Source organism: Callorhinus ursinus, unplaced genomic scaffold (genome assembly GCF_003265705.2).
Source record: "Callorhinus ursinus isolate GAN/ISIS: 27379988/994484 unplaced genomic scaffold, GSC_fseal_2.0 scaffold71, whole genome shotgun sequence".
NCBI classification, from domain to species: domain Eukaryota; kingdom Metazoa; phylum Chordata; class Mammalia; order Carnivora; family Otariidae; genus Callorhinus; species Callorhinus ursinus.
In genome coordinates, this window is record NW_027397133.1 from 5,520,038 (window position 1) to 5,530,874 (window position 10,837).

Consider the following 10,837-nt stretch of genomic DNA (forward strand, 5'->3'; position numbering starts at 1 on the left):
AAACAAGATGTCAGATTAGTTAGGTTTATGGCACAAAAGTAGATCAAGTTCTATAGTCAGAGAGGTTACTTCTGAAACCATAATTCTCCTGTGTTACTTGGGACTCTGAGGTCACTTACCACGTGACTATAATGCTGAGTCATTCTTCTGTCTCCTACATTAGGACAGTGAGAACCCTTCCCACATTTGGTGTAATGTGTTCTCTAAAATAGGGTTAAATTCTACTTTTATAGTATAAATCTGACACTGGTGATTTTTTAAAGCTTATTTCAAGCCATGAATTCTTTTCTTTGAAAGAAAACTTTTGAATAAAGACAAGTAATCATTTTAAGAATATCATCTCCATAATTTTAGCCTGTACTAGAAATGCAAGCATATCTTTTCTGTTTTTAATACCAACCCAGTATATCCAAAATGGTCACCTTAAAAAATTATCTGGGGTGCCTGAGTGGCTCAGTCAGTTAAGCGGCTGCCTTCGGCTCAGGTCATGATCCCAGAGTCCTGGGATCGAGCCCCGCGTCGGGCTCCCTGCTCGGCGGGAGAGCCTGCTCTGCCTACTTGTGCTCTCTGTCAAATAAATAAAATCTTTAGAAAAAATAAATTATCTAATAAAAGCACACATTCCAAGAAAAACAATGAGATATCACCTTACACCTGTCAGACTGGCTATTACCAAAAAGAAATAACAAGTGTTGGCAAAGATGTGGAGAAAAAGGAACCCTTGTGCACTATTAGTGGGAATTTAAGTTGGTGCAGCCACTGTGGGAAATGGTATGGAGGTTCCTCAAAAAATTAAAAATAGAAATACCATATGATCCAGTTACTGGATATTCACCCAAACAAAATGAAAATACTAATTGAAAAAGATGTATGCACCTTTACATTTACTGCAGCTTTACAACAGCCAAAATGTGGAAACAACCCAAGTGTCCATCAATAGATGAATGGATAAAGATGTGGTGTGTATGCATGTGTGTGTATTTTATGCTTATATACATATACACATATATACAGTATTTATATATATAGTATATATGTATAAATGGAATATTTATATTTGGAATGGAATATATATATATAATGGAATATTACTAAGCATAGAAAGAATGAAATAGGGGCACCTGGATGGCTCAGTTAAGTGTCTGCTTTCAGCTCAAGTCATGAGCTCAGAGTCCTGGGATCAAATCCCTCATTGGGCTCCCTGCTCAAAGGGGAGTCTGCTTCTCTCTCTCCCTCTGCCCCTCCCCACCCACCACTAGTGCGCTTTCTAATAAAAAAGCAACTAATGAATCATTGAACACTACATCAAAAACTAACGATGTACTCTATGTTGCTTAATTGAACATCATAAAAATAAAAATCTTTTTAAAAAATGAGATATTGCCATTTCCAATAGCATGGATGGACCTAGAGGGTATTATGCTAAGTGAAATAAGTCAGAAAAAGACAAATGCCCTATGATTACACGTATGTGTGGAATTTAAAACAAAAAACAGAGGCAGACTCAAATACAGAGAACTGATGGTTGCTAGAGTGGAAGGAGTGGGGAAATTCAGGATTCCAGTTAAGGAATAAACAAATCACAGGGAGTAACAAGTATTGCATGGGGGCGGTGAAGAGAAAAACGAACTATAAAGATGGATAAATGTCACAAATATACGTGAAAATTTTACCCAAACATTAGGAAATTGCATCCAGCAATATTTATAAAGAATAAATTCGTGACCAAGTAGGGATCATTCAGGGAATGCAATGTTGGTTTAACATTTAAAATTTTGTCAATATAATTCACCATGTTAATATGATACTAAAAAAATGACATGGACATTTTAATAGCTATAAAACTTAACACTCATTAATGGTTAACATTCTCAATTAACTATGAATAGAAGGATTGCCCTCTCATAAAAGGGATCTATAAAAACTCTACAGCTGGGGTGCCTGGGTGGCTCAGTTGGTTAAGTGTCTGCCTTCGGCTCAGGTCATGATCCTGGAGTCCCAGGATCAAGCCCCACATCAGGCTCCCTACTCAGTGGGAAGTCTGCTTCTCCCTCTCCTCCTGCCCCCCTCTCCCCCCACTCCTGCTTGCTCTCTCATTCACTGTCTCTTTCTAATAAATAAAATCTTAAAAAAAAAACTCTACAGCTAATGTCATACTAAATACTGAAAGAATGAATGCTTTCTTGCTAAGATTGAGAACAAGGCAAAGATGTCCAGTTTCACTACTTCTGTTCAATATTGGACTGGAGGGTCCAAGTTAGTGCAAAAACTAATAGGTGTACAGACTAGAAAGAAATAAAACTTCTGCACAGCAAAGGAAACAATCAACAAAACTAAGAGGCAACCCACAGAATGGGAGAAGATATTTGCAAATGACACTACAGATAAAGGGCTAATATCCAAGATCTATAAAGAACTTCTCAAACTCAACACCCAAAAAATAATCCAGTCGAAAAATGGGCAGAAGACATCAAGAGACACTTCTCCAAAGACTTACAAATGGCTAACAGACACACGAAAAAGTGTTCAACTTCAGTAGCCATCAGGGAAATTCAAATCAAAACCACAATGAGATAACACCACCTTACACCAGTTAGAATGGCAAAAATTAACAAGACAGGAAACAACAAATGTAGGCGAGGATGTGGAGAAAGGGGAACCTCTTACACCCTCCGTCGGTGGGAATGCAAGCTGGCACAGCCACTCTGGAAAACAGTATGGAGTTTCCTCAAGACGTTAAAAATAGAGCTCCCCCACGACCGAGCAATTGCACTACTAGGTATTTACACCAAAGATACAGATGTAGTGAAAAGAAGGGGCATATACACCCCAATGTTCTAGCAGAAATATCCACAATAGCCAAACTGTAGAAGTGAGATGCCCTTCAACAGATGAATGGATAAAGAAGAGGTGGTCCATATATACAATGGAATGTTACTCAGCCGTCAGAAAGGATGAATACCCACCATTTGCATCAATATGGATGGAACTGGAAGGGATTATGCTAAGTAAGTCAAGCAGAGAAAGACAATTATCATTTGGTTTCACTCATATGTGGGACATAAGCAATAGCACGGAGGACCATAGGGGAAGGGAGGGAAAACTGAAGGGGGAGAAATCAGAAAGGAAGACAAACCATGACAGACTCTGGACTCCGGGAAACAAACTGAGGGTCTCAGAGGGGAGGGGGTGGGGGATGGGGCAACCAGGTGTTGGGTATTAAGGAGGGCACATGTTGTGATGAGCACTGGGTGTTATAGGCAACTAATGAATCATTGAACACATCAAAAACTAATGATGTACTATACAGTGGCTAACTGAACATAAAAAGAAATAAAGCTATTTACAGATGACACTGTCATCTATTTTAAAATACAGTGTACTAATGATGGAGTGACTGAGGTATGGTAAAGTCAACAGGTCAGGAAACAATTGCCATCAAAAAGATATAGGCAATAACAACTTGGTGAATTTCTTGGGTCAAGGTGGCAGGTCAGACTGTTACGAGGGTATAAACTAACAGTTTGATAAAGTATATGTAAAAATTAGTGGTATTTGTATGTAACCAATGGGAAGGAGTCCTGTTGCAAATATGTTCTAAATCATATAGCTGATTTGAGTGTATGTTGCTCATAGTGTGTTGGGTTGCTTGCCAATTGAAACATCCATCCTTAGCCAATAGGCAAGCCTTCTAATTTGGCTAATTACTCAGGGCTCTTTACCTCAATTGTTGGACTGGTCAGTGATAGGCAGGGTCTTTATTTTTTATTTTTTATTTTTTTAAGATTTTATTTATTTGACAGAGAGAGACAGCGAGAGCAGGAACACAAGCAGGGGGAGTGGGAGAGGGAGAAGCAGGCTTCCCGCCTAGCAAGGAGCCCGATGCGGGACTCGATCCCAGGACCCTGGGATCACAACTTGAGTCGAAAGCAGACACCCGAAGACTGAGCCACCCAGGCGCCCAGGCAGGGTCTTTAGATTGTAGGGCTTCTATTAGCTAAACCTGATGGCATGCAAGCTTCAGCATTTACCATATCTGGTCGAAACTGGTTTACTTGGAGGGTTTGAGCCTCCTGGTTGCAAACCAATGAATGCATCCAAATCAATAGTAACCAGACCAACAGTCAACAGAATGGTGCGTGGCTGCACTGGATAGGCTTTGTTGTAGGATGTTGAGATTCCTGGGCATGTATTATTATACCATGTCTGATTTCATCATTATGGGATATGACATTGCAATGGGCTGAATTGTGTCCAACCCCCCACACAAACAAATTCATATTTTGAAATCCTAACACCCAGTACCTCAGAACTTGACTATATTCGCAACGCAGGCTTTTAAAGAGGTGATGAAATTAAAATTAAGTCTTTGGGGATAGACCTTAATCCAATCTGACTGGTGTCCTTACAAGAGGGGGAAACTTGGACAACTCAAAGAGACACCAGGTATGCTCAGCAGAAAGAGAAGACAATGTGAGGACACAGCAAGAAGGCACCATCTCCGAGTCCAGGAAAGGGGCCTCAAAAGCAGCAAACCTGCCCACGCCTTGATCTTGGACTTCCAGCCTCTAGAGAAAATGAGTTTCCGTTGTTTAAGCCACCCAGTCTGTGATATTTTGTTAATCCTAGCGCTAACAAACTAATAGTGTTGATTTTATGTCCAAGAGTAATATGTACTAGGTGAATTTTCTGTCTCCCTTTCTCGCAATCCACACGGTCTTTGGGGATGGTCCTGGAACATGAATTTCCCAAACGGGATCAGAGGGAAAACAGATTATCCACCCCTTATAACATGAATATTCAGGAAAGTTTTTGGGGGGTGGTGGAAGTTTAGGCTCAAATGGGTCCTAGGAGAGTACCTTCCATCTGGTTTCCAGCCCTTAGGGGATGGGGGCAAGATCAAAAATTTATAAAGACAGAAACAGACCTTATTAAGGGGACTCAAACATAATCAGTCTTTATATACATAGAAGATCTAACATTAAATATAGGAAAGGGTGATGAAAATATTTTTTTGTGTTGGTGTGAGTCTGCCAAGGAGCCTTGAAGTAAGAGAAATTAAGATGTGGGACAAGATATAGACCCATTTAGGGGTCCATTTGCTGGGCCGCAATTTAAAAAGGCATTGTTTGGGGTCACCATTAGGTCTCTTAATTAAATGGACTATCTGGGACCTATGAGAAATATGAAAATTTTGTCAACCTCTTTTCCTAGAGCTAGCAATGCCTATTTGGGGAAGTGAAATGTGTGCCTTGGTAACCATCAGTAATTCCTGGAATTCTGAAGAGGAAAAGGAGTATCCTCGCAAGGCCATGTTTTAGGGCTTTAGAGTATGTAGAGACATGTGGAACTGGATTTAGATTCTGGGTATCTGGGACAAGAGATTCCCAGAGTCCTTTATCCTAGAGGGGACAGTTTTTAGGCAATGGTCCAATAGATGGTGATAAACATGAAGATGGGCCATTTGTTGGCCAGGGCATCAGTGCTAAGATGACCACCTAAGGTTTGGCCAATTGTGTTTATCAGGGACATCCTGGCTAAGGGATGGAAAGCAGCAACATTCTACTGAGCTCCATATGGTGGTTCTTTAGAAAAAGAATGAAGTTAGAAGACTCGCACTACCTAATTTCAGGACTTACTCTAAAGTTACAGCAATCAAGACAGGTTGCTATTAGCATGATAATAGATATGCAGCTCATTGCAACAGAGAATCCATTAGTACCACACATAACTGTCAGTGAATTTTTGATAAAGGCACCAAGGTAATTCAATGGAGAAAGGGCACTTTGAACAAATTATACTGAAATAATCAAACAACTACATGTTAAGATATATGAACCTTCATCCTTTGCACCATATTTATGAAATTACTAAGATTGCATCATAGACTTACATGCAAAACTAGATATCAAACTTTTACAAGAAAACGTAGGAGAAAACCTTTATAAACATGGGTTATTCAAAGATTTATATTGTACACACAAAGGATGAATCAGAAGAAAACTTGATAAATGTCATTAAATTAAAAACTCACGACACTATTATAAAATTTCAATGTTGGGGCGCCTGGGTGGCTCAGTCGTTAAGCATCTGCCTTCAGCTCAGGTCATGATCCCAGGGTCCTGGAATCGAGCCCCGCATCGGGCTGCCTGCTCAGCGGGAGCCTGCTTCTCCCTCTCCCACTCCCCCTGCTTGTGTTCCCTCTCTCGCTGTCTCTGTCAAATAAAATCTTTAAAAAAAATTTCAATGTTAAGCTACATTGTGAGAGAAGATGAACTGATAAAGGACTCGCATCCAGAATTTACAAAGAAGTCTTAGAATTCAGTAAGACAACTGATTTTTTAAATGGAAAATTTTCAAACACTTTAAAAAAATATAAGAATGGCCAATAATCACATGGACGTGCTCAATATCTTTAGTCCTAGGGAAATCCAAGTTAAAACTACAATGAGGGTCACACCTATTAGAATGATTCAAACAAAAAATTTGAAAATACCAAGTTCTTTTGAGACTACAGAGCAACTGGAACCATTGCACAAAATACAACAGCTCTTTGGAAAATAGTTTGACAGTTTGCAATAAAACTGACTAAAAATCACCTTAAGATCCAGCAATCTCACGCCTAGGTAGTTATACCAAAGAAACGAAAACACACATCCAAACACTACATGCAAAGCATTTATAGCAGCTTTATTCCTAAGTGACAAAGGCTGGAAATAAACTAAAAGGAGGTGGAGAAACTGGAACCAGCCATCCATTCCTGGTGGGAGTGTAAAGTAGTACAACCACTTTGGAGAACAGTCCATCAGTTCCTCACATGGTTAAACAGAGAGTTACCATATGACCAGCAATTCCACCTCTACCCAAAAGAAATACCCCAGAGAAACGAAAACATAGGTCCACATAAAAAACTTGGATATCTATGTTTCTTCTTCTTCAAAGATTTTATTTATTTGAGAGAGAGAGAGAAAGAGAGAGAGAGCACACATGAGAGGGGGGAGGGTCAGAGGGAGAAGCAGACTCCCCGCTGAGCGGGGAGCCCGATGCGGGACTTGATCCTGGGACTCCAGGATCATGACCTTAGCCGAAGGCAGTCGTTCAACCAACTGAGCCACCCAGGCGCCCCATGGAAACCTATGTTTACAATAGAATTATGCGTAATAGCCAAGAGGTTGAAACAATCCAAACTGCTGAGCAGACAAAATGTGCTACATCCACACCCTGGCATATTGCTCAGTCCTAAAAAGAAACAGTGATGCATTCTACAGCATGGATGAACCCTGAAAACATTACATCAAATCAAAGAGGCCAGTCATAAAAAACTACACACTAGATGATTCCATTTTTATGGTGAGAGTGGTAGTTAAATGGTACAGGGTTGCTTTTTGAGGTGATGACAATGTTCTAAGATCGTGGTGATAGTTGCACCTACCTGAATATAGCAAAAACCACTGAATTTTACACCTTAAATGGATAAATTCTATGCTATACGAATTACATTTCAAAGTGTTATAAAAAATGGGCAAAGAAAGCACCAATCAAAAATCATACTTTTTCTAAAATTTCTATAATTGCAACTGTAGTTATGAAGGTTTATTTCAAAGGAGCATTGAAAACAGCTGATTTAAAAGCAGAATAAAGGTAGGAATTCTTTTACACTATTTGTGAGGCAAAAGAATGAGAACCATAAGTGAAATCAAATAAAAAGTAAATATCTGATATATTACAGATACTAAATATTTGGTGTCATCTCTCACTCTTCATGAAATTGAGAAAAAGATGTGTCCACTCATTGCAAAAGGAGATAAAAAAGCACAACTCACCTGAAACTCGGTCATTGTCTCCTTTTTCTGGGGAAGGACAGAGTCTCAGGAAGACAGAGCTAGAGAAAGGAAAAGAAGTCATGAGGGAAAGGCCAGGAAATCTCTAGCCTATTTGGCATCTTTGTGAAAATTAAAAAAAAAAAGTGCCCCTTACATGAAACAGACACGGCCCCACATGGATTGGTGAGTGGAGTATGCGCTGGATTCTGGCTACTGCTAGTTTCCCCTGGGATGAGAACAGCAGGGTCTGGTAGCACCAACGACTTCCTTGGAGCTCCCAGGCTGGCCATTCCGGTCCTGGGCAGTGTGAGAAGGGGAGGCACGACCGTGTATTTTGGCCCTGGTGCCAAAACGCCTGAGTTTAAATCATGGCCATGTTACTACCCGGTCAAATACCTTTGACTTAATTCGGTCATCTGCAAGGTGAGGATAACCATGTGACCACCTCATTGGGTAGTTGTGAGGATTAAACGTGTGGGTAGAAGGAAAGCGGTTATAATTCTGCTTGCGGGGGTTGGGGGGACCCCCCAGTCTGATGGCAGCTGCAGAAAATCAGAGGCTAGTCCCCTCATAGAGCGATCTCTGCAAATGGGCTTGTAAGACCCCTGAACCCTAGGGAATTTCATCTTTGAAAACTGAAATCCTTGGGGGCGCCTGTGTGGCTCAGTCATTAAGCATCTGCCTTCGGCTCAGGTCATGGTCCCAGGGTCCTGGGATTGAGCCCCACATCGGGCTCCCAGCTCAGCGGGAAGCCTGCTTCTCCCTCTCCCACTCCCCTTGCTTGTGTTCCCTCTTTTACTGTCTCTCTGTCAAATAAATATTAAAAAAAAAAAAAAAAGAAAACAAATCCTCACTGGCAGCTTTAATTATTTGTTGCCTGGTAGGTTTTTTTACGTTTATATTTGTTTTATAAAAAGGTTAATAATTGCTGGTGGACTTTCTTCTGGAAGCCAGAAGAGGCTCGTGAGCGCTGTGAATTGTGTAAGACTGTTGAATCACAGATCTGTACTTCTGAAACAAATAATGCAACATATGTTAAGAAAAAAGAAAGAGAAGATAGCAGGAGAGGAAGAATGAAGGGGAGTAAGTCAGAGGGGGAGACGAACCAGGAGAGATGATGGACTCTGAAAAACAAACTGAGGTTTCTGGAGGGGAGGAGGGTGGGGGGATGGGTTAGCCTGGTGATGGGTATTAAAGAGGGCACATTCTGCATGGAGCACTGGGTGTTATGAACAAACAATGAATCATGGAACACTACACCAAAACAAATTATGTAATATATGGTGATTAACATAACAATAAAATTTTTTAAAAAAAGCACATCCCTCTTCCTTGTTCATAGACTTGTGCAAACTAACTTTTATGTGTCATGTTAAAGACGGAGTCCCTGTTTAACAATACTTGAGTAGTGATAACAAAACACAACCCCTAGAGTTGTTTGGGGGCTTTTGTGCGCATATCTATGGGAGATCTGGCACAGTAGATAAATTCTCCATAAATAACGAGGATTTTGATGACGGTTGCTCCCACTTAACAAACATGAAGACTGAGGTTCAGTGAGACTAAGTTACCCAGCTTGGGAAGTGGCAGTGGCTGGATCCGAATCCAGCTGAGTCTAGAATCTCTGCTCTTTGTTACTGGGCTGCTCTAAAGACAAACAGAGGAACAGGGATGATCCCCGTATGGGTGAAAGGACAGTCCAGAAAGTGGATTTGTTTCCTGTGGCGGCTATAATAACCTAACTGTGTGCTAATTTAAACCAACATAAATACACTTTCTTACAGTTCTAGCAGTCAGAAGTCCAAAGGGAGTGTTACAGAGTTGACATCAAGGTGTCAGCAGCTCTGCTTCCTTTTGGAAGCTCCACGGAGAGAATCCATTTCTCGCCTCCTCCGGCTTCTAGAAGCTGCTCACGGCCCCTTCCTCCACCTTCAAAGCCAGCTGCATAACATTTCTCCTTTCCTCCAACCACCCATCTTCCTCTTATAAGAACCTTGTGATTACATTGGGTCCACCTGGATAATCCATGCTACTCTCCCCAAGACCCTTAACTCAATCACACCTGCAACTTCCTTTTTGCACCATACAAGGGAACATAGTCACAGGCTCCGGGGATTAGGACATGGACATTTTTGGGGGCTGCTATGCAACCCACCATGAGTGGAGGACAAACACAGAAAAGAGAAGGCTCCTGCTGGCAAATGACCCGTTTGCCAGATAATAAGACATAGAGAAGGGGGTGGTTTCTGGAGCCACATCTGTGAGGTTCTAACACCGACCTACCTCTCTGGGCTTTGTTGCCTCATCTATGTAAAAGGAAGATCATCGTAACTTCCTTGTAGGGTTGTTGTGAGGCATAATGCAGTAAAGATAGAGAAAACACACAGAGCCGTGCAGGGCACACAGGCTTCTCCCTGGCTCCAGGAGCATCGGAAATGCCTTCAACCGGGAGTTGCACAGGAAAACCCACTGGACCAAAGAAGGGTCTGGTGCGCCTGGCTCAGTTTTGCCCATGACACCAGCAGGGTCCCTCCTCTAGACCCAACTTTCCAGACACGGTCTTCCCCGAGTCAAGTTTTCTCACCACTTTGCTCAGGCCAGTGTCTCCACCAGACCCTCTTTCCCTTCATTTCTGAAGGGCAGGCATGACAACTTGCACGTGCCCCTCAAACCCTACTCAGGTGTTGACTTCGTGAAGCCTTCCATCACCCTCCAGGGATATTTTATTAATTGACCCCCTGCACTGCCTGAGGGACGATTAGTTCTTCCTCAGCTTCGTATCAACAGTCCCCCAAACACAGGAAGGGCGGACTGCAAAATGAACAGAGGGATGTGTGAGCCCCAGATTGGGCAGTGGTGGTGTGGGCTAGGTGATGGTTGAGGTTCCCGGGTCTGGGGATTTGGAGAGCAACAGTGTAATTTTCTGGCTGCTACTTCTGGGTTTCTTACCTACTGCTCTCAAGCATCTCAAGGGGATCTTGGGATATCTTCGAAGACATGAAACATTTCCCGTG